Source organism: Oncorhynchus gorbuscha, unplaced genomic scaffold (genome assembly GCF_021184085.1).
Source record: "Oncorhynchus gorbuscha isolate QuinsamMale2020 ecotype Even-year unplaced genomic scaffold, OgorEven_v1.0 Un_scaffold_982, whole genome shotgun sequence".
NCBI lineage: Eukaryota > Metazoa > Chordata > Actinopteri > Salmoniformes > Salmonidae > Oncorhynchus > Oncorhynchus gorbuscha.
In genome coordinates this window covers 98,796-125,234 of record NW_025745905.1, presented here as the reverse complement: position 1 = coordinate 125,234, position 26,439 = coordinate 98,796, and positions in this window count along the sequence as shown.

Here is a 26,439-nt window from a genome sequence, read left to right as displayed (position 1 = left end):
TAGTCTCATGGAACAAGGCGTGTGTGTCAGTAGGCTTAAAATATACCTTCGTCCCCAAGAGATTCCTTCCATCGTTCCCCTGCATCCGAATATCTGTGTTAAGAAATTTGCTATATTTTGTCTTTGTAGGTTAAACTTAACTGTGATGGAAGGATGATGCCACTGGGTGGCACCAAAACCCAAAGATATCATCTACGTACTGGATGTAAAGGGAGGGTAGCTTCCTGCGCTTGGTGTAGACGGTATGCTCCCAATCGGCTATGTAGTGGCCTGGATGTAAAGGGAGGGTAGCTTCCTGCGCTTGGTGTAGACGGTATGCTCCCAAACGGCTATGTAGTGGCCTGGATGTAAAGGGAGGGTAGCTTCCTGCGCTTGGTGTAGACGGTATGCTCCCAATCGTCTATGTAGTGGCATATGCAGGAGGAAACTTCTTACTCATCGCAGTACCCGAAACCTGCTAAATAGTGTTTGCTATACCACAATCTGCCTGGCCAGGACCAGACAGTCCCTGCTATACCACAATCTGCCTGACCAGGACCAGACAGTCCCTGCTATACCACAATCTGCCTGGCCAGGACCAGACAGTCCCTGCTATACCACAATCTGCCTGGCCAGGACCAGACAGTCCCTGCTATACCACAATCTGCCTGTCCAGGACCAGACAGTCCCTGCTATACCACAATCTGCCTGTCCAGGACCAGACAGTCCCTGCTATACCACAATCTGCCTGGCCAGGACCAGACAGTCCCTGCTATACCACAATCTGCCTGGCCAGGACCAGACAGTCCCTGCTATACCGCAATCTGCCTGGCCAGGACCAGACAGTCCCTGCTATACCACAATCTGCCTGGCCAGGACCAGACAGTCCCTGCTATACCACAATCTGCCTGGCCAGGACCAGACAGTCCCTGCTATACCACAATCTGCCTGGCCAGGACCAGACAGTCCCTGCTATACCACAATCTGCCTGGCCAGGACCAGACAGTCCCTGCTATACCACAATCTGCCTGGCCAGGACCAGACAGTCCCTGCTATACCACAATCTGCCTGGACCAGGACCAGACAGTCCCTGCTATACCACAATCTGCCTGGCCAGGACCAGACAGTCCCTGCTATACCACAATCTGCCTGTCCAGGACCAGACAGTCCCTGCTATACCACAATCTGCCTGTCCAGGACCAGACAGTCCCTGCTATACCACAATCTGCCTGGCCAGGACCAGACAGTCCCTGCTATACCACAATCTGCCTGGCCAGGACCAGGACCAGACAGTCCCTGCTATACCACAATCTGCCTGGCCAGGACCAGACAGTCCCTGCTATACCACAATCTGCCTGGCCAGGACCAGACAGTCCCTGCTATACCACAATCTGCCTGTCCAGGACCAGACAGTCCCTGCTATACCACAATCTGCCTGGCCAGGACCAGACAGTCCCTGCTATACCACAATCTGCCTGGCCAGGACCAGACAGTCCCTGCTATACCACAATCTGCCTGGCCAGGACCAGACAGTCCCTGCTATACCACAATCTGCCTGTCCAGGACCAGACAGTCCCTGCTATACCACAATCTGCCTCCAGGACCAGACAGTCCCTGCTATACCACAATCTGCCTGGCCAGGACCAGACAGTCCCTGCTATACCACAATCTGCCTGGCCAGGACCAGACAGTCCCTGCTATACCACAATCTGCCTGGCCAGGACCAGGACCAGACAGTCCCTGCTATACCACAATCTGCCTGGCCAGGACCAGACAGTCCCTGCTATACCACAATCTGCCTGTCCAGGACCAGACAGTCCCTGCTATACCACAATCTGCCTGTCCAGGACCAGACAGTCCCTGCCTGGCCAGGACCAGGACAGACAGTCCCTGCTATACCACAATCTGCCTGGCCAGGACCAGACAGTCCCTGCTATACCACAATCTGCCTGGCCAGGACCAGACAGTCCCTGCTATACCACAATCTGCCTGTCCAGGACCAGACAGTCCCTGCTATACCACAATCTGCCTGGCCAGGACCAGACAGTCCCTGCTATACCACAATCTGCCTGTCCAGGACCAGACAGTCCCTGCTATACCACAATCTGCCTGGCCAGGACCAGACAGTCCCTGCTATACCACAATCTGCCTGTCCAGGACCAGACAGTCCCTGCTATACCACAATCTGCCTGTCCAGGACCAGACAGTCCCTGCTATACCACAATCTGCCTGGCCAGGACCAGACAGTCCCTGCTATACCACAATCTGCCTGGCCAGGACCAGACAGTCCCTGCTATACCACAATCTGCCTGTCCAGGACCAGACAGTCCCTGCTATACCACAATCTGCCTGGCCAGGACCAGACAGTCCCTGCTATACCACAATCTGCCTGTCCAGGACCAGACAGTCCCTGCTATACCACAATCTGCCTGTCCAGGACCAGACAGTCCCTGCTATACCACAATCTGCCTGGCCAGGACCAGGACCAGACAGTCCCTGCTATACCACAATCTGCCTGTCCAGGACCAGACAGTCCCTGCTATACCACAATCTGCCTGTCCAGGACCAGACAGTCCCTGCTATACCACAATCTGCCTGTCCAGGACCAGACAGTCCCTGCTATACCACAATCTGCCTGGCCAGGACCAGACCAGTCCCTGCTATACCACAATCTGCCTGGCCAGGACCAGACAGTCCCTGCTATACCACAATCTGCCTGGCCAGGACCAGACAGTCCCTGCTATACCACAATCTGCCTGTCCAGGACCAGACAGTCCCTGCTATACCACAATCTGCCTGTCCAGGACCAGACAGTCCCTGCTATACCACAATCTGCCTGTCCAGGACCAGACAGTCCCTGCTATACCACAATCTGCCTGGCCAGGACCAGACAGTCCCTGCTATACCACAATCTGCCTGGCCAGGACCAGACAGTCCCTGCTATACCACAATCTGCCTGGCCAGGACCAGACAGTCCCTGCTATACCACAATCTGCCTGGCCAGGACCAGACAGTCCCTGCTATACCACAATCTGCCTGTCCAGGACCAGACAGTCCCTGCTATACCACAATCTGCCTGTCCAGGACCAGACAGTCCCTGCTATACCACAATCTGCCTGGCCAGGACCAGGACCAGACAGTCCCTGCTATACCACAATCTGCCTGTCCAGGACCAGACAGTCCCTGCTATACCACAATCTGCCTGTCCAGGACCAGACAGTCCCTGCTATACCACAATCTGCCTGGCCAGGACCAGACAGTCCCTGCTATACCACAATCTGCCTGGCCAGGACCAGGACCAGACAGTCCCTGCTATACCACAATCTGCCTGGCCAGGACCAGACAGTCCCTGCTATACCACAATCTGCCTGTCCAGGACCAGACAGTCCCTGCTATACCACAATCTGCCTGGCCAGGACCAGACAGTCCCTGCTATACCACAATCTGCCTGGCCAGGACCAGGACAGTCCCTGCTATACCACAATCTGCCTGTCCAGGACCAGACAGTCCCTGCTATACCACAATCTGCCTGTCCAGGACCAGACAGTCCCTGCTATACCAGCCTGGCCAGGACCAGACCAGACAGTCCCTGCTATACCACAATCTGCCTGGCCAGGACCAGACAGACAGTCCCTGCTATACCACAATCTGCCTGTCCAGGACCAGACAGTCCCTGCTATACCACAATCTGCCTGGCCAGGACCAGGACCAGACAGTCCCTGCTATACCACAATCTGCCTGGCCAGGACCAGACAGTCCCTGCTATACCACAATCTGCCTGGCCAGGACCAGACAGTCCCTGCTATACCACAATCTGCCTGGCCAGGACCAGACAGTCCCTGCTATACCACAATCTGCCTGTCCAGGACCAGACAGTCCCTGCTATACCACAATCTGCCTGGCCAGGACCAGGACCAGACAGTCCCTGCTATACCACAATCTGCCTGGCCAGGACCAGACAGTCCCTGCTATACCACAATCTGCCTGTCCAGGACCAGACAGTCCCTGCTATACCGCAATCTGCCTGTCCAGGACCAGACAGTCCCTGCTATACCACAATCTGCCTGGCCAGGACCAGGACCAGACAGTCCCTGCTATACCACAATCTGCCTGGCCAGGACCAGACAGTCCCTGCTATACCACAATCTGCCTGGCCAGGACCAGACAGTCCCTGCTATACTGCACAGGACCAGACAGTCCCTGCTATACCAGGACCAGACCAGACAGTCCCTGCTATACCACAATCTGCCTGTCCAGGACCAGACAGTCCCTGCTATACCACAATCTGCCTGTCCAGGACCAGACAGTCCCTGCTATACCACAATCTGCCTGTCCAGGACCAGACCAGTCCCTGCTATACCACAATCTGCCTGTCCAGGACCAGACAGTCCCTGCTATACCACAATCTGCCTGTCCAGGACCAGACAGTCCCTGCTATACCACAATCTGCCTGTCCAGGACCAGACAGTCCCTGCTATACCACAATCTGCCTGGCCAGGACCAGACAGTCCCTGCTATACCACAATCTGCCTGGCCAGGACCAGGACCAGACAGTCCCTGCTATACCACAATCTGCCTGGCCAGGACCAGACAGTCCCTGCTATACCACAATCTGCCTGTCCAGGACCAGACAGTCCCTGCTATACCACAATCTGCCTGGCCAGGACCAGACAGTCCCTGCTATACCACAATCTGCCTGGCCAGGACCAGACAGTCCCTGCTATACCACAATCTGCCTGGCCAGGACCAGACAGTCCCTGCTATACCACAATCTGCCTGGCCAGGACCAGGACCAGACAGTCCCTGCTATACCACAATCTGCCTGTCCAGGACCAGACAGTCCCTGCTATACCACAATCTGCCTGGCCAGGACCAGACAGTCCCTGCTATACCACAATCTGCCTGGCCAGGACCAGACAGTCCCTGCTATACCACAATCTGCCTGGCCAGGACCAGACCAGCCTGTCCACCAGTCCCTGCTATACCACAATCTGCCTGGCCAGGACCAGACCAGTCCCTGCTATACCACAATCTGCCTGGCCAGGACCAGACAGTCCCTGCTATACCACAATCTGCCTGGCCAGGACCAGACAGTCCCTGCTATACCACAATCTGCCTGGCCAGGACCAGACAGTCCCTGCTATACCACAATCTGCCTGTCCAGGACCAGACAGTCCCTGCTATACCACAATCTGCCTGTCCAGGACCAGACAGTCCCTGCTATACCACAATCTGCCTGGACCAGGACCAGACAGTCCCTGCTATACCACAATCTGCCTGGCCAGGACCAGACAGTCCCTGCTATACCACAATCTGCCTGGACCAGGACCAGACAGTCCCTGCTATACCACAATCTGCCTGGCCAGGACCAGACAGTCCCTGCTATACCACAATCTGCCTGGCCAGGACCAGACAGTCCCTGCTATACCACAATCTGCCTGGCCAGGACCAGACAGTCCCTGCTATACCACAATCTGCCTGGCCAGGACCAGGACCAGACAGTCCCTGCTATACCACAATCTGCCTGTCCAGGACCAGACAGTCCCTGCTATACCACAATCTGCCTGGCCAGGACCAGACAGTCCCTGCTATACCACAATCTGCCTGGACCAGGACCAGACAGTCCCTGCTATACCACAATCTGCCTGGCCAGGACCAGACAGTCCCTGCTATACCACAATCTGCCTGGCCAGGACCAGACAGTCCCTGCTATACCACAATCTGCCTGTCCAGGACCAGACAGTCCCTGCTATACCGCAATCTGCCTGTCCAGGACCAGACAGTCCCTGCTATACCACAATCTGCCTGGCCAGGACCAGACAGTCCCTGCTATACCACAATCTGCCTGTCCAGGACCAGACAGTCCCTGCTATACCACAATCTGCCTGTCCAGGACCAGACAGTCCCTGCTATACCTGCCTGCCTGGCCAGGACCAGACAGTCCCTGCTATACCACAATCTGCCTGGCCAGGACCAGGACCAGACAGTCCCTGCTATACCACAATCTGCCTGGCCAGGACCAGACAGTCCCTGCTATACCACAATCTGCCTGGCCAGGACCAGGACCAGATACCACAATCTGCCTGGCCAGGACCAGACAGTCCCTGCTATACCACAATCTGCCTGTCCAGGACCAGACAGTCCCTGCTATACCACAATCTGCCTGGCCAGGACCAGACAGTCCCTGCTATACCACAATCTGCCTGTCCAGGACCAGACAGTCCCTGCTATACCACAATCTGCCTGGCCAGGACCAGGACCAGACAGTCCCTGCTATACCACAATCTGCCTGGCCAGGACCAGACAGTCCCTGCTATACCACAATCTGCCTGGCCAGGACCAGACAGTCCCTGCTATACCACAATCTGCCTGTCCAGGACCAGACAGTCCCTGCTATACCACAATCTGCCTGGCCAGGACCAGACAGTCCCTGCTATACCACAATCTGCCTGGCCAGGACCAGACAGTCCCTGCTATACCACAATCTGCCTGGCCAGGACCAGACAGTCCCTGCTATACCACAATCTGCCTGTCCAGGACCAGACAGTCCCTGCTATACCACAATCTGCCTGGCCAGGACCAGACAGTCCCTGCTATACCACAATCTGCCTGGCCAGGACCAGACAGTCCCTGCTATACCACAATCTGCCTGGCCAGGACCAGACAGTCCCTGCTATACCACAATCTGCCTGGCCAGGACCAGACAGTCCCTGCTATACCACAATCTGCCTGTCCAGGACCAGACAGTCCCTGCTATACCACAATCTGCCTGGCCAGGACCAGACAGTCCCTGCTATACCACAATCTGCCTGTCCAGGACCAGACAGTCCCTGCTATACCACAATCTGCCTGTCCAGGACCAGACAGTCCCTGCTATACCACAATCTGCCTGTCCAGGACCAGACAGTCCCTGCTATACCACAATCTGCCTGTCCAGGACCAGACAGTCCCTGCTATACCACAATCTGCCTGTCCAGGACCAGACAGTCCCTGCTATACCACAATCTGCCTGTCCAGGACCAGACAGTCCCTGCTATACCACAATCTGCCTGGCCAGGACAGGACCAGACAGTCCCTGCTATACCACAATCTGCCTGGCCAGGACCAGGACCAGACAGTCCCTGCTATACCACAATCTGCCTGGCCAGGACCAGGACCAGACAGTCCCTGCTATACCACAATCTGCCTGTCCAGGACCAGACAGTCCCTGCTATACCACAATCTGCCTGTCCAGGACCAGACAGTCCCTGCTATACCACAATCTGCCTGGCCAGGACCAGGACCAGACAGTCCCTGCTATACCACAATCTGCCTGGCCAGGACCAGGACCAGACAGTCCCTGCTATACCACAATCTGCCTGGCCAGGACCAGACAGTCCCTGCTATACCACAATCTGCCTGGCCAGGACCAGACAGTCCCTGCTATACCACAATCTGCCTGGCCAGGACCAGACAGTCCCTGCTATACCACAATCTGCCTGGCCAGGACCAGACAGTCCCTGCTATACCACAATCTGCCTGTCCAGGACCAGACAGTCCCTGCTATACCACAATCTGCCTGTCCAGGACCAGACAGTCCCTGCTATACCACAATCTGCCTGTCCAGGACCAGACAGTCCCTGCTATACCACAATCTGCCTGTCCAGGACCAGACAGTCCCTGCTATACCACAATCTGCCTGTCCAGGACCAGACAGTCCCTGCTATACCACAATCTGCCTGTCCAGACAGTCCCTGCTATACAGGAGGACCAGACAGTCCCTGCTATACCACAATCTGCCTGGCCAGGACCAGACAGTCCCTGCTATACCACAATCTGCCTGTCCAGGACCAGGACCAGACAGTCCCTGCTATACCACAATCTGCCTGTCCAGGACCAGACAGTCCCTGCTATACCACAATCTGCCTGTCCAGGACCAGACAGTCCCTGCTATACCACAATCTGCCTGTCCAGGACCAGACAGTCCCTGCTATACCACAATCTGCCTGTCCAGGACCAGACAGTCCCTGCTATACCACAATCTGCCTGTCCAGGACCAGACAGTCCCTGCTATACCACAATCTGCCTGGCCAGGACCAGACAGTCCCTGCTATACCACAATCTGCCTGGCCAGGACCAGACAGTCCCTGCTATACCACAATCTGCCTGTCCAGGACCAGACAGTCCCTGCTATACCACAATCTGCCTGGCCAGGACCAGGACAGTCCCTGCTATACCACAATCTGCCTGGCCAGGACCAGACAGTCCCTGCTATACCACAATCTGCCTGGCCAGGACCAGACAGTCCCTGCTATACCACAATCTGCCTGTCCAGGACCAGACAGTCCCTGCTATACCACAATCTGCCTGTCCAGGACCAGACAGTCCCTGCTATACCACAATCTGCCTGGCCAGGACCAGGACCAGTCCCTGCTATACCACAATCTGCCTGTCCAGGACCAGACAGTCCCTGCTATACCACAATCTGCCTGTCCAGGACCAGACAGTCCCTGCTATACCACAATCTGCCTGGCCAGGACCAGGACCAGACAGTCCCTGCTATACCACAATCTGCCTGGCCAGGACCAGGACCAGACAGTCCCTGCTATACCACAATCTGCCTGTCCAGGACCAGACAGTCCCTGCTATACCACAATCTGCCTGGCCAGGACCAGGACCAGACAGTCCCTGCTATACCACAATCTGCCTGTCCAGGACCAGACAGTCCCTGCTATACCACAATCTGCCTGTCCAGGACCAGACAGTCCCTGCTATACCACAATCTGCCTGGCCAGGACCAGACAGTCCCTGCTATACCACAATCTGCCTGTCCAGGACCAGACAGTCCCTGCTATACCACAATCTGCCTGGCCAGGACCAGATACAGCCTGGCCAGGACCAGGACCAGACAGTCCCTGCTATACCACAATCTGCCTGGCCAGGACCAGACAGTCCCTGCTATACCACAATCTGCCTGTCCAGGACCAGACAGTCCCTGCTATACCACAATCTGCCTGGCCAGGACCAGACAGTCCCTGCTATACCACAATCTGCCTGGCCAGGACCAGACAGTCCCTGCTATACCACAATCTGCCTGGCCAGGACCAGACAGTCCCTGCTATACCACAATCTGCCTGTCCAGGACCAGACAGTCCCTGCTATACCACAATCTGCCTGGCCAGGACCAGACAGTCCCTGCTATACCACAATCTGCCTGTCCAGGACCAGACAGTCCCTGCTATACCACAATCTGCCTGGCCAGGACCAGACAGTCCCTGCTATACCACAATCTGCCTGGCCAGGACCAGGACCAGACAGTCCCTGCTATACCACAATCTGCCTGTCCAGGACCAGACAGTCCCTGCTATACCACAATCTGCCTGGCCAGGACCAGACAGTCCCTGCTATACCACAATCTGCCTGGCCAGGACCAGGACCAGACAGTCCCTGCTATACCACAATCTGCCTGTCCAGGACCAGACAGTCCCTGCTATACCACAATCTGCCTGTCCAGGACCAGACAGTCCCTGCTATACCACAATCTGCCTGTCCAGGACCAGACAGTCCCTGCTATACCACAATCTGCCTGGCCAGGACCAGACAGTCCCTGCTATACCACAATCTGCCTGTCCAGGACCAGACAGTCCCTGCTATACCACAATCTGCCTGTCCAGGACCAGACAGTCCCTGCTATACCACAATCTGCCTGTCCAGGACCAGACAGTCCCTGCTATACCACAATCTGCCTGGCCAGGACCAGGACCAGACAGTCCCTGCTATACCACAATCTGCCTGGCCAGGACCAGGACCAGACAGTCCCTGCTATACCACAATCTGCCTGTCCAGGACCAGACAGTCCCTGCTATACCACAATCTGCCTGTCCAGGACCAGACAGTCCCTGCTATACCACAATCTGCCTGGCCAGGACCAGGACCAGACAGTCCCTGCTATACCACAATCTGCCTGGCCAGGACCAGACAGTCCCTGCTATACCACAATCTGCCTGTCCAGGACCAGACAGTCCCTGCTATACCACAATCTGCCTGGCCAGGACCAGGACCAGACAGTCCCTGCTATACCGCAATCTGCCTGGCCAGGACCAGACAGTCCCTGCTATACCACAATCTGCCTGTCCAGGACCAGACAGTCCCTGCTATACCACAATCTGCCTGGCCAGGACCAGGACCAGACAGTCCCTGCTATACCACAATCTGCCTGGCCAGGACCAGGACCAGACAGTCCCTGCTATACCACAATCTGCCTGACCAGGACCAGACAGTCCCTGCTATACCACAATCTGCCTGGCCAGGACCAGGACCAGACAGTCCCTGCTATACCACAATCTGCCTGGCCAGGACCAGACAGTCCCTGCTATACCACAATCTGCCTGTCCAGGACCAGACAGTCCCTGCTATACCGCAATCTGCCTGTCCAGGACCAGACAGTCCCTGCTATACCACAATCTGCCTGGCCAGGACCAGGACCAGACAGTCCCTGCTATACCACAATCTGCCTGGCCAGGACCAGACAGTCCCTGCTATACCACAATCTGCCTGGCCAGGACCAGACAGTCCCTGCTATACCACAATCTGCCTGTCCAGGACCAGACAGTCCCTGCTATACCGCAATCTGCCTGGCCAGGACCAGACAGTCCCTGATATACCACAATCTGCCTGTCCAGGACCAGACAGTCCCTGCTATACCGCAATCTGCCTGTCCAGGACCAGACAGTCCCTGCTATACCACAATTTGCCTGGCCAGGACCAGGACCAGACAGTCCCTGCTATACCACAATCTGCCTGTCCAGGACCAGACAGTCCCTGCTATACCACAATCTGCCTGTCCAGGACCAGACAGTCCCTGCTATACCACAATCTGCCTGTCCAGGACCAGACAGTCCCTGCTATACCACAATCTGCCTGGCCAGGACCAGGACCAGACAGTCCCTGCTATACCACAATCTGCCTGGCCAGGACCAGGACCAGACAGTCCCTGCTATACCACAATCTGCCTGGCCAGGACCAGACAGTCCCTGCTATACCACAATCTGCCTGTCCAGGACCAGACAGTCCCTGCTATACCGCAATCTGCCTGGCCAGGACCAGACAGTCCCTGCTATACCACAATCTGCCTGGCCAGGACCAGGACCAGACAGTCCCTGCTATACCACAATCTGCCTGTCCAGGACCAGACAGTCCCTGCTATACCACAATCTGCCTGTCCAGGACCAGACAGTCCCTGCTATACCACAATCTGCCTGGCCAGGACCAGGACCAGACAGTCCCTGCTATACCACAATCTGCCTGGCCAGGACCAGGACCAGACAGTCCCTGCTATACCACAATCTGCCTGTCCAGGACCAGACAGTCCCTGCTATACCACAATCTGCCTGGCCAGGACCAGGACCAGACAGTCCCTGCTATACCGCAATCTGCCTGGCCAGGACCAGACAGTCCCTGCTATACCACAATTTGCCTGTCCAGGACCAGACAGTCCCTGCTATACCACAATCTGCCTGGCCAGGACCAGGACCAGACAGTCCCTGCTATACCACAATCTGCCTGTCCAGGACCAGACAGTCCCTGCTATACCACAATCTGCCTGGCCAGGACCAGGACCAGACAGTCCCTGCTATACCACAATCTGCCTGGCCAGGACCAGGACCAGACAGTCCCTGCTATACCACAATCTGCCTGTCCAGGACCAGACAGTCCCTGCTATACCACAATCTGCCTGTCCAGGACCAGACAGTCCCTGCTATACCACAATCTGCCTGGCCAGGACCAGACAGTCCCTGCTATACCACAATCTGCCTGGCCAGGACCAGACAGTCCCTGCTATACCACAATCTGCCTGGCCAGGACCAGACAGTCCCTGCTATACCACAATCTGCCTGTCCAGGACCAGACAGTCCCTGCTATACCACAATCTGCCTGGCCAGGACCAGACAGTCCCTGCTATACCACAATCTGCCTGTCCAGGACCAGACAGTCCCTGCTATACCACAATCTGCCTGGCCAGGACCAGACAGTCCCTGCTATACCACAATCTGCCTGGCCAGGACCAGGACCAGACAGTCCCTGCTATACCACAATCTGCCTGTCCAGGACCAGACAGTCCCTGCTATACCACAATCTGCCTGGCCAGGACCAGACAGTCCCTGCTATACCACAATCTGCCTGGCCAGGACCAGGACCAGACAGTCCCTGCTATACCACAATCTGCCTGTCCAGGACCAGACAGTCCCTGCTATACCACAATCTGCCTGTCCAGGACCAGACAGTCCCTGCTATACCACAATCTGCCTGTCCAGGACCAGACAGTCCCTGCTATACCACAATCTGCCTGGCCAGGACCAGGACCAGACAGTCCCTGCTATACCACAATCTGCCTGTCCAGGACCAGACAGTCCCTGCTATACCACAATCTGCCTGTCCAGGACCAGACAGTCCCTGCTATACCACAATCTGCCTGTCCAGGACCAGACAGTCCCTGCTATACCACAATCTGCCTGGCCAGGACCAGGACCAGACAGTCCCTGCTATACCACAATCTGCCTGGCCAGGACCAGGACCAGACAGTCCCTGCTATACCACAATCTGCCTGTCCAGGACCAGACAGTCCCTGCTATACCACAATCTGCCTGTCCAGGACCAGGACCAGACAGTCCCTGCTATACCACAATCTGCCTGGCCAGGACCAGGACCAGACAGTCCCTGCTATACCACAATCTGCCTGGCCAGGACCAGACAGTCCCTGCTATACCACAATCTGCCTGGCCAGGACCAGACAGTCCCTGCTATACCACAATCTGCCTGGCCAGGACCAGGACCAGACAGTCCCTGCTATACCACAATCTGCCTGGCCAGGACCAGGACCAGACAGTCCCTGCTATACCACAATCTGCCTGGCCAGGACCAGGACCAGACAGTCCCTGCTATACCACAATCTGCCTGGCCAGGACCAGACAGTCCCTGCTATACCACAATCTGCCTGGCCAGGACCAGACAGTCCCTGCTATACCACAATCTGCCTGGCCAGGACCAGACAGTCCCTGCTATACCACAATCTGCCTGGCCAGGACCAGGACCAGACAGTCCCTGCTATACCACAATCTGCCTGGCCAGGACCAGACAGTCCCTGCTATACCACAATCTGCCTGTCCAGGACCAGACAGTCCCTGCTATACCACAATCTGCCTGTCCAGGACCAGACAGTCCCTGATATACCACAATCTGCCTGTCCAGGACCAGACAGTCCCTGCTATACCACAATCTGCCTGGCCAGGACCAGGACCAGACAGTCCCTGCTATACCACAATCTGCCTGGCCAGGACCAGACAGTCCCTGCTATAACACAATCTGCCTGGCCAGGACCAGACAGTCCCTGCTATACCACAATCTGCCTGGCCAGGACCAGGACCAGACAGTCCCTGCTATACCACAATCTGCCTGGCCAGGACCAGGACCAGACAGTCCCTGCTATACCACAATCTGCCTGGCCAGGACCAGACAGTCCCTGCTATACCACAATCTGCCTGGCCAGGACCAGACAGTCCCTGCTATACCACAATCTGCCTGGCCAGGACCAGGACCAGACAGTCCCTGCTATACCACAATCTGCCTGGCCAGGACCAGGACCAGACAGTCCCTGCTATACCACAATCTGCCTGGCCAGGACCAGACAGTCCCTGCTATACCACAATCTGCCTGTCCAGGACCAGACAGTCCCTGCTATACCACAATCTGCCTGTCCAGGACCAGGACCAGACAGTCCCTGCTATACCACAATCTGCCTGGCCAGGACCAGGACCAGACAGTCCCTGCTATACCACAATCTGCCTGGCCAGGACCAGGACCAGACAGTCCCTGCTATACCACAATCTGCCTGGCCAGGACCAGACAGTCCCTGCTATACCACAATCTGCCTGTCCAGGACCAGACAGTCCCTGCTATACCACAATCTGCCTGGCCAGGACCAGGACCAGACAGTCCCTGCTATACCACAATCTGCCTGTCCAGGACCAGACAGTCCCTGCTATACCACAATCTGCCTGTCCAGGACCAGACAGTCCCTGCTATACCACAATCTGCCTGGCCAGGACCAGACAGTCCCTGCTATACCACAATCTGCCTGTCCAGGACCAGACAGTCCCTGCTATACTCTGCCTGGCCAGGACCAGACAGTCCCTGCTATACCACAATCTGCCTGGCCAGGACCAGACAGTCCCTGCTATACCACAATCTGCCTGTCCAGGACCAGACAGTCCCTGCTATACCACAATCTGCCTGTCCAGGACCAGACAGTCCCTGCTATACCACAATCTGCCTGGCCAGGACCAGACAGTCCCTGCTATACCACAATCTGCCTGTCCAGGACCAGACAGTCCCTGCTATACCACAATCTGCCTGTCCATATCAGGCTGTGTACATTCTACTACCTAATCAACCAGACGTTTCTATCAGGCTGTGTACATTCTACTACCTAATCAACCAGACGTTTCTATCAGGCTGTGTACATTCTACTACCTCATCAACCAGACGTTTCTATCAGGCTGTGTACATTCTACTACCTAATCAACCAGACGTTTCTATCAGGCTGTGTACATTCTACTACCTAATCAACCAGACGTTTCTATCAGGCTGTGTACATTCTACTACCTAATCAACCAGACGTTTCTATCAGGCTGTGTACATTCTACTACCTAATCAACCAGACGTTTCTATCAGGCTGTGTACATTCTACTACCTAATCAACCAGACGTTTCTATCAGGCTGTGTACATTCTACTACCTAATCAACCAGACGTTTCTATCAGGCTGTGTACATTCTACTACCTAATCAACCAGACGTTTCTATCAGGCTGTGTACATTCTACTACCTAATCAACCAGACGTTTCTATCAGGCTGTGTACATTCTACTACCTAATCAACCAGACGTTTCTATCAGGCTGTGTACATTCTACTACCTAATCAACCAGACGTTTCTATCAGGCTGTGTACATTCTACTACCTAATCAACCAGACGTTTCTATCAGGCTGTGTACATTCTACTACCTAATCAACCAGACGTTTCTATCAGGCTGTGTACATTCTACTACCTAATCAACCAGACGTTTCTATCAGGCTGTGTACATTCTACTACCTAATCAACCAGACGTTTCTATCAGGCTGTGTACATTCTACTACCTAATCAACCAGACGTTTCTATCAGGCTGTGTACATTCTACTACCTAATCAACCAGACGTTTCTATCAGGCTGTGTACATTCTACTACCTAATCAACCAGACGTTTCTATCAGGCTGTGTACATTCTACTACCTAATCAACCAGACGTTTCTATCAGGCTGTGTACATTCTACTACCTAATCAACCAGACGTTTCTATCAGGCTGTGTACATTCTACTACCTAATCAACCAGACGTTTCTATCAGGCTGTGTACATTCTACTACCTAATCAACCAGACGTTTCTATCAGGCTGTGTACATTCTACTACCTAATCAACCAGACGTTTCTATCAGGCTGTGTACATTCTACTACCTAATCAACCAGACGTTTCTATCAGGCTGTGTACATTCTACTACCTAATCAACCAGACGTTTCTATCAGGCTGTGTACATTCTACTACCTAATCAACCAGACGTTTCTATCAGGCTGTGTACATTCTACTACCTAATCAACCAGACGTTTCTATCAGGCTGTGTACATTCTACTACCTAATCAAGGAAATCTTTGACTTCTCCCCAAAAAGCTAAAACATTTCAAAAGGGAAAAAACATCAGATTGTGTATAAACCTGAACACAGCACTTTGCAGAGTGTTGTGTCCATGAATAAAGCACCGATGTTGAACTATGCCTGAGGTTGTGGCTAAGTGAAGGCAATGAGAAACACGTCTTCTAGTCTGGTTTCCATACTAATGAACAAGCTTCTGCCAAAAAGGGCATGACTTGCTAATGCCTCCTCTCCTAATCAGCTAGCCCACAATCAATAAAGCTCAGCAGGGGTCCAGCTAACAGAGCCAGAGTCTGCATCCCATAACATGCGCTCCAGCAGATGTATCTCACTGATCATCCCTAAAGCCAACACCTCATTTGGCCGCCTTTCGTTCCAGTTCTCTGCTGCCTGTGACTGGAACGAACTGCAAAAATCGCTGAAGTTGGAGACTTTTATCTCCCTCACCAACTTCAAACATCAGCTATCTGAGCAGCTAACCGATCGCTGCAGCTGTACATAGTCTATTGGTAAATACCCCACCCATTTTCACCTACCTCATCCCCATACTGTTTTTATTTATTTTATTTTCTGCTCTTTTGCACACCAATATCTCTACCTGTACATGACCATCTGATCATTTATCACTCCAGTGTTAATCTGCAAAATTGTAATTATTCGCCTACCTCCTCATGCCTTTTGCACACAATGTATATACTCTCCTTTTTTCTACTGTGTTATTGACTTGTTAATTGTTTACTCCGTGTGTAACTCTGTGTTGTCTGTTCACACTGCTATGCTTTATCTTGGCCAGGTCGCAGTTGCAAATGAGAACTTGTTCTCAACTAGCCTACCTGGTTAAATAAAGGTGAAATAAAAATTAAAAAATGTAATAAAATCCCAAAAGGCACCCTATTCCCTATACGGTAGAATACTTTTGTCCAGAGCCCCGACGGCTGGCGGTCAAACGAAGTATAGGGAATAGGGTGCCATTTACGTTGCAGTTAAGGTCGGCAGGGTGTCTGCCCTTAGACAGGCTGCCACAGCTCTGGAGGTCTGAGCTAAGTCCTTCCCCAGGGGAGATACCTGCTGATCTCCGACATGTCACTCTAACTCTCCTCATCTCTCTGGATTGTGTCCCAAATGGAACCCTATTCCCTATATAGTGCACTACTTTAGAGCAGAACCCTATTCCCTGTGTAGTGCACTACTTTAGAGCAGAACCCTATTCCCTGTACTTCCGGCGCCGACAGAGATGGCCGCCTCCCTTCGCGTTCCTAGGAAACTATGCAGTTTTTTGTTTTTTTACGTGTTATTTCTTACATTAGTACCCCGGTGTTCTGCCTTACAAACAGGACAACGGAATGGATCGCATGCAGCGACCCGAGAAAATGACTCCGAAAAAGAGGGAAACGAGGCGGTCTTCTGGTCAGACTCCGAAAAAGGGCACATCGCGCACCACTCCCCAACATTCTTCTTGCCAATGTCCAGTCTCTTGACAACAAGGTTGACGAAATCCGAGCAAGGGTGGCATTCCAGAGGGACATCAGAGACTGCAACGTTCTCTGCTTCACGGAAACATGGCTCACTGGAGAGACGCTATCCGATGCGATGCAGCCAACGGGTTTCTCCACGCATCGCGCCGACAGAAACAAACATCTTTCTGGTAAGAAGAGTGGCGGGGGCGTATGCCTCATGACTAACGAGACATGGTGTGATGAAGGAAACATACAGGAACTCAAATCCTTCTGTTCACCTGATTTAGAATTCCTCACAATCAAATGTAGACCGCATTATCTTCCAAGAGAATTCTCTTCGATTATAATCACAGCCGTATATATCCCCCCCCAAGCAGACACATCGATGGCTCTGAACGAACTTTATTTAACTCTTTGCAAACTGGAAACCATTTATCCGGAGGCTGCATTCATTGCAGCTGGGGATTTTAACAAAGCTAATCTGACAACAAGACTCCCTAAATTTTATCAGCATATCGATTGCGCAACCAGGGGTGGTAAAACCTTGGATCATTGTTACTCTAACTTCCGCGACGCATATAAGGCCCTGCCCCGCCCCCTTTCGGGAAAGCTGACCACGACTCCATTTTGCTGATCCCTGCCTACAGGCAGAAACTAAAACAAGAGGCTCCCACGCTGAGGTCTGTCCAACGCTGGTCAGACCAAGCTGACTCCACACTCCAAGACTGCTTCCATCACGTGGACTGGGACATGTTTCATATTGCGTCAGATAAAAATATTGACGAATACGCTGATTCGGTGTGCGAGTTCATTAGAACGTGCGTCGAAGATGTCGTTCCCATAGCAACGATAAAAACATTCCCTAACCAGAAACCGTGGATTGATGGCAGCATTCGCGTGAAACTGAAAGCGCGAACCACTGCTTTTAATCAGGGCAAGGTGTCTGGTAACATGTCCGAATATAAACAATGCAGCTATTCCCTCCGCAAGGCTATTAAACAAGCTAAGCCTCAGTACAGAGACAAAGTGGAATCTCAATTCAATGGCTCAGACACAAGAGGCATGTGGCAGGGTCTACAGTCAATCACGGACTACAAGATGAAATCCAGCCCAGTCACGGACCAGGATGTCTTGCTCCCAGGCAGACTAAATAACTTTTTTGCCCGCTTTGAGGACAATACAGTGCCACTGACACGGCCTGCAACGGAAACATGCAGTCTCTCCTTCACTGCAGCCGAGGTGAGTAAAGACATTTAAACGTGTTAACCCTCGCAAGGCTGCAGGCCCAGACGGCATCCCCAGCCGCGCCCTCAGAGCATGCGCAGACCAGCTGGCCGGTGTGTTTACGGACATATTCAATCAATCCCTATACCAGTCTGCTGTTCCCACATGCTTCAAGAGGGCCACTATTGTTCCTGTTCCCAAGAAAGCTAAGGTAACTGAGCTAAACGACTACCGCCCCGTAGCACTCACTTCCGTCATCATGAAGTGCTTTGAGAGACTAGTCAAGGACCATATCACCTCCACCCTACCTGACACCCTAGACCCACTCCAATTTGCTTACCGCCCAAATAGGTCCACAGACGATGCAATCTCAACCATGCTGTTCATCGACTACAGCTCGGCATTCAACACCATAGTACCCTCCAAGCTCGTCATCAAGCTCGAGACCCTGGGTCTCGACCCCGTCCTGTGCAACTGGGTACTGGACTTCCTGACGGGCCGCCCCCAGGTGGTGAGGGTAGGCAACAGCATCTCCTCCCCGCTGATCCTCAACACGGGGGCCCCACAAGGGTGCGTTCTGAGCCCTCTCCTGTACTCCCTGTTCACCCACGACTGCGTGGCCACGCACGCCTCCAACTCAATCATCAAGTTTGCGGACGACACAACAGTGGTAGGCTTGATTACCAACAACGACGAGACGGCCTACAGGGAGGAGGTGAGGGCCCTCGGAGTGTGGTGTCAGGAAAATAACCTCACACTCAACGTCAACAAAACTAAGGAGATGATTGTGGACTTCAGGAAACAGCAGAGGGAACACCCCCCCTATCCACATCGATGGAACAGTAGTGGAGAGGGTAGCAAGTTTTAAGTTCCTCGGCATACACATCACAGACAAACTGAATTGGTCCACTCACACTGACAGCGTCGTGAAGAAGGCGCAGCAGCGCCTCTTCAACCTCAGGAGGCTGAAGAAATTCGGCTTGTCACCAAAAGTACTCACAAACTTCTACAGATGCACAATCGAGAGCATCCTGGCGGGCTGTATCACCGCCTGGTACGGCAACTGCTCCGCCCTCAACCGTAAGGCTCTCCAGAGGGTAGTGAGGTCTGCACAACGCATCTCCGGGGGCAAACTACCTGCCCTCCGGGACACCTACACCACCCGATGTTACAGGAAGGCCATAAAGATCATCAAGGACAACAACCACCCGAGCCACTGCCTGTTCACCCCGCTATCATCCAGAAGGCAAGGTCAGTACAGGTGCATCAAAGCTGGGACCGAGAGACTGAAAAACAGCTTCTATCTCAAGGCCATCAGACTGTTAAACAGCCACCACTAACATTGAGTGGCTGCTGCCAACACACTGTCATTGACACTGACCCAACTCCAGCCATTTTAATAATGGGAATTGATGGGAAATAATGTAAATATATCACTAGCCACTTTAAACAATGCTACCTTATATAATGTTACTTACCCTACATTATTCATCTCATATGCATATGTATATACTGTACTCTACATCATCAACTGCATCCTTATGTAATACATGTATCACTAGCCACTTTAACTATGCCACTTTGTTTACACACTCATCTCATATGTATATACTGTACTCGATACCATCTACTGTATGCTGCTCTGTACCATCACTCATTCATATATCCTTATGTACATGTTCCTTATCCCCTTACACTGTGTATAAGATATAAGTTTATAAGTATATAAGTTTTGGAATTGTTAGTTAGATTACTTGTTGGTTATTACTGCATTGTCGGAACTAGAAGCACAAGCATTTCGCTACACTCGCATTAACATCTGCTAACCATGTGTATGTGACAAATAAAATTTGATTTGAGTGATTTGATTTAGACATCTACCACCCCACTACCACTATCAGATTAGAGCCATAAGGGATCCTAGACATCTACCACCCCACTATCAGATTAGAGCCATAAGGGATCCTAGACATCTACCACCCCACTATCAGATTAGAGCCATAAGGGATCCTAGACATCTACCACCCCACTATCAGATTAGAGCCATAAGGGATCCTAGACATCTACCACCCCACTACCACTATCAGATTAGAGCCATAAAGGAGACTAGACATCTACCACCCGACTACCACTATCAGATTAGAGCCATAAGGGATCCTAGACATCTACCACCCCACTACCACTATCACATTAGAGCCATAAGGGATCCTAGACATCTACCACCCCACTACCACTATCACATTAGAGCCATAAGGGATCCTAGACATCTACCACCCCACTACCACTATCACATTAGAGCCATAAGGGATCCTAGACATCTACCACCCCACTACCACTATCACATTAGAGCCATAAGGGATCCTAGACATCTACCACCCCACTATCAGATTAGAGCCATAAGGGATCCTAGACATCTACCACCCCACTACCACTATCACATTAGAGCCATAAGGGATCCTAGACATCTACCACTCCACTACCACTATCACATTAGAGCCATAAGGGATCCTAGACATCTACCACCCCACTACCACTATCAGTTTAGAGCCATAAGGGAGACTAGACATCTACCACCCCACTATCACTATCACATTAGAGCCATAAGGGAGACTAGACATCTACCACCCCACTATCAGATTAGAGCCATAAGGGAGACTAGGCATCTACCACCCCACTACCACTATCAAATTAGAGCCATAAGGGATCCTAGACATCTACCACCCCACTACCACTATCAGTTTAGAGCCATAAAGCAGACTAGGCATCTACCACTATCAAATTAGAGCCAAAAGGGAGAACAGACATCTACCACCCCATTACCACTATCAGTTTAGAGCCATAAAGCAGACTAGGCATATACCACTATCAGATTAGAGACATAAGGGACACTAGACATCTACCACCCGACTACCACTATCAGATTAGAGCTATAACGTAGACTAGGCATCTACCACTATCAAATTAGAGCCAAAAGGGAGAACAGACATCTACCACCCCATTACCACTATCACTACCTGCTCTAACCACTAGGCTACCTGCTCTAACCACTAGGCTACCTGCTCTAACCACTAAGCTACCTGCTCTAACCACTAGGCTACCTGCTCTAACCACTAGGCTACCTGCTCTAACCACTAAGCTACCTGCTCTAACCACTAGGCTACCTGCTCTAACCATTAGGCTACCTGCTCTAACCACTAGGCTACCTGCTCTAACCACTAGGCTACCTGCTCTAACCACTAGGCTACCTGCTCTAACCACTAGGCTACCTGCTCTAACCACTAGGCTACCTGCTCTAACCACTAGGCTACCTGCTCTAACCATTAGGCTACCTGCTCTAACCACTAGGCTACCTGCTCTAACCACTAGGCTACCTGCTCTAACCACTAGGCTACCTGCTCTAACCACTAGGCTACCTGCTCTAACCATTAGGCTACCTGCTCTAACCACTAGGCTACCTGCTCTAACCACTAGGCTACCTGCTCTAACCATTAGGCTACCTGCTCTAACCACTAGGCTACCTGCTCTAACCACTAGGCTACCTGCCTCTAACCACTAGGCTACCTGCCTCTAACCACTAGGCTACCTGCTCTAACCACTAGGCTACCTGCCTCTAACCACTAGGCTACCTGCTCTAACCACTAAGCTACCTGCCTCTAACCATTAGGCTACCTGCCTCTAACCATTAGGCTACCTGCCTCTAACCATTAGGCTACCTGCCTCTAACCACTAGGCTACCTGCTCTAACCATTAGGCTACCTGCCTCTAACCGCTAGGCTACCTGCTCTAACCGCTAAGCTACCTGCTCTAACCACTAGGCTACCTGTTCTACCATGAGGTTAACTGCCTCTAACCACTAGGCTACCTGCTCTAACCACTAGGCTACCTGCTCTAACCGCTAAGCTACCTGCTCTAACCACTAGGCTACCTGTTCTACCATGAGGTTAACTGCCTCTAACCACTAGGCTACCTGCCTCTAACCATTAGGCTACCTGCCTCTAACCACTAGGCTACCTGCCTCTAACCATTAGGCTACCTGCCTCTAACCATTAGGCTACCTGCCTCTAACCACTAGGCTACCTGCTCTAACCATTAGGCTACCTGCCTCTAACCACTAGGCTACCTGCCTCTAACCACTAGGCTACCTGCCTCTAACCATTAGGCTACCTGCCTCTAACCATTAGGCTACCTGCCTCTAACCACTAGGCTACCTGCTCTAACCATTAGGCTACCTGCCTCTAACCACTAGGCTACCTGCCTCTAACCATTAGGCTACCTGCCTCTAACCACTAGGCTACCTGTTCTACCATGAGGTTAACTGCCTCTAACCACTAGGCTACCTGCTCTAACCACTAGGCTACCTGCTCTAACCACTAGGCTACCTGCTCTAACCACTAGGCTACCTGCCTCTAACCACTAGGCTACCTGCCTCTAACCACTAGGCTACCTGCTCTAACCACTAGGCTACCTGCTCTAACCACTAGGCTACCTGCCTCTAACCACTAGGCTACCTGCTCTAACCACTAGGCTACCTGCTCTAACCACTAGGCTACCTGCTCTAACCACTAGGCTACCTGCTCTAACCACTAGGCTATCTGCTCTAACCACTAGGCTACCTGCTCTAACCACTAGGCTACCTGCTCTAACCACTAGGCTACCTGCTCTAACCACTAGGCTACCTGCCTCTAACCACTAGGCTACCTGCCTCTAACCACTAGGCTACCTGCTCTAACCACTAGGCTACCTGCCTCTAACCACTAGGCTACCTGCCTCTAACCACTAGGCTACCTGCCTCTAACCACTAGGCTACCTGCCTCTAACCACTAGGCTACCTGCTCTAACCACTAGGCTACCTGCTCTAACCACTAGGCTACCTGCTCTAACCACTAAGCTACCTGCCTCTAACCACTAGGCTACCTGCCTCTAACCACTAGGCTACCTGCTCTAACCACTAGGCTACCTGCCTCTAACCACTAGGCTACCTGCTCTAACCACTAGGCTACCTGCTCTAACCACTAGGCTACCTGCCTCTAACCACTAGGCTACCTGCTCTAACCACTAGGCTACCTGCTCTAACCACTAGGCTACCTGCTCTAACCACTAGGCTACCTGCCTCTAACCACTAGGCTACCTGCTCTAACCACTAGGCTACCTGCCTCTAACCACTAGGCTACCTGCTCTAACCACTAAGCTACCTGCCTCTAACCACTAGGCTACCTGCTCTAACCACTAAGCTACCTGCCGCCCCAACTTGAGGTGAGGAAGACTGTTTCAGGTCTACCAGAGTTACTCCTATAATCTAACAAAATAACACTTTTCTTTATGCTAAATATTCAAACAGAAAATATATGAATTACCCTCCTTATATATGTCTATATCTATATAACAGACTGAGTAGCCATCTGACATAATGAAATACATGTCTCTAACAGACTCCATAACCATCTGACATAATGAAATGCATGTCTCTGTCTAACAGCCATCTGACATAATGAAATGCATGTCTCTGTCTAACAGCTATCTGACATAATGAAATGCATGTCTCTGTCTAACAGCCATCTGACATAATGAAATGCATGTCTCTGTCTAACAGCCATCTGACATAATGAAATGCATGTCTCTGTCTAACAGCCATCTGACATAATGAAATGCATGTCTCTGTCTAACAGCCATCTGACATAATGAAATGCATGTCTCTGTCTAACAGCCATCTGACATAATGAAATGCATGTCTCTGTCTAACAGCCATCTGACATAATGAAATGCATGTCTCTGTCTAACAGCCACCTGACATAATGAAATGCATGTCTCTGTCTAACAGCCATCTGACATAATGAAATGCATGTCTCTGTCTAACAGCCATCTGACATAATGAAATGCATGTCTCTGTCTAACAGCCATCTGACATAATGAAATGCATGTCTCTGTCTAACAGACTCAGTAGCCATCTGACATAATGAAATGCATGTCTCTGTCTAACAGCCACCTGACATAATGAAATGCATGTCTCTGTCTAACAGCCATCTGACATAATGAAATGCATGTCTCTGTCTAACAGCCATCTGACATAATGAAATGCATGTCTCTGTCTAACAGCCATCTGACATAATGAAATGCATGTCTCTGTCTAACAGCCATCTGACATAATGAAATGCATGTCTCTAACAGACTCCATAACCATCTGAGATAATGAAATGCATGTCTGTGTTGTAGCATGCCATCGATATATCTCCATCTCTCTGGGGTCAGGCCTAAGCTTCCTCTTCCTTTATGTGGGATATATACAGTACCAGTCAAAGGTGTGGACACACCTACTCATTCAAGGGTTTTTCTTTATTATAACTATTTTCTAAATTGTAGAATAATAGTGAAGACATCACAACTATGAAATAACACATATAGTAGCCAAAAAGGTGTTAAACCAATCAAAATATATTTTATATTTGAGATTATTCAAAGTTCATTCTCTCAACCAACTTAATGAGGTTGTCACCTGGAATGCATTTCAATTAACAGGTGTGCCTTGGTAAAAGTTAATGTCACATTCTGACCATAGTTCTTGTGTTTTCCTTGTTTTAGTGTTGGGCAGGACGTGAGCTGGGTGGGCATTCTATGATGTGTGTGTAGTTTGTCCGTTTCTATGTATGGCCTGATATGGTTCTCAATCAGAGGCAGGTGTTAGTCATTGTCTCTGATCGGGAACCATATTTAGGTAGCCTGTTTTATGTTGGGTTTTGTGGGTGGTTGTTTCCTGTCTTTGTGTTTTCTGCACCAGATAGGACTGTGTTGTGGTTTGTGGGTGGTTGTTTCCTGTCTTTGTGTTTTCTGCACCAGATAGGACTGTGTTGTGGTTTGTGGGTGGTTGTTTCCTGTCTTTGTGTTTTCTGCACCAGATAGGACTGTTTCCTGTCTTTGTGTTTTCTGCACCAGATAGGACTGTGTTGTGGTTTGTGGGTGGTTGTTTCCTGTCTTTGTGTTTTCTGCACCAGATAGGACTGTGTTGTGGTTTGTGGGTGGTTGTTTCCTGTCTTTGTGTTTTCTGCACCAGATAGGACTGTGTTGTGGTTATATATGCCATTTAGCAGATGCTTTTATCCAAAGCGACTTACAGTCATGTGTGCATACATTCTACGTATGGGTGGTCCCGGGAATCGAACCCACTACCCTGGCGTTACAAGCGCCATGCTCTACCAACTGAGCTATTGTGGGTGGTTGTTTCCTGTCTTTGTGTTTTCTGCACCAGATAGGACTGTGTTGTGGTTTGTGGGTGGTTGTTTCCTGTCTTTGTGTTTTCTGCACCAGATAGGACTGTGTTGTGGTTTGTGGGTGGTTGTTTCCTGTCTTTGTGTTTTCTGCACCAGATAGGACTGTTTCGGTTTTGCCACGTTTATTGTTTTGTATTGTGTTCATGGTGAGTTTCTCTTATTAAAAAACATGAACTCTAACCACGCTGCATTTTGGTCCTCCTCTCCTTCGCTTAACCAGCATGGCTACCACAGCATTCTGCAGTGATACACCATCCTATCTGGTTTGGGCTTAGTGGGACTATAATTTGTTTTTCAACAGGACAATGACTCAGCACACCTCCAGGCTGTGTAAGGGCTACTTGACCAATAAGGAGAGTGATGGAGTGCTACATCAGATGACCTGGCCTCCACAATCATCCAAACTCAACCCAATTGAGATGGTTTGGGATGAGTTGGACTGCAGAGTGAAGGAAAAGCAACCAACAAGTGCTCAGCATATGTGGGAACTCCTTCAAGACCGTTGGAAAAGCATTCCAGGTATAACTGGTTGCGAGAATGCCAAGAGTGTGCAAAGCTGTCATCAAGGCAAAGGGTGGCTACTTTGAAGAATCTCAAATATTTAAAAAAATAATAATAATAATGTTTAACACTTTTTTGTTTACTGCATGATTCCATATGTGTTATTTCATTGTGTTGATGTATTCACTATTATTCTACATAAAATAGTCAAACTAATAGTAATAATAATGACTTGAATGAGTAGGTGTGTCCAAACTTTTGACTGATACTATGTACAGTTGAAGTTTACATACACCTTCGCCA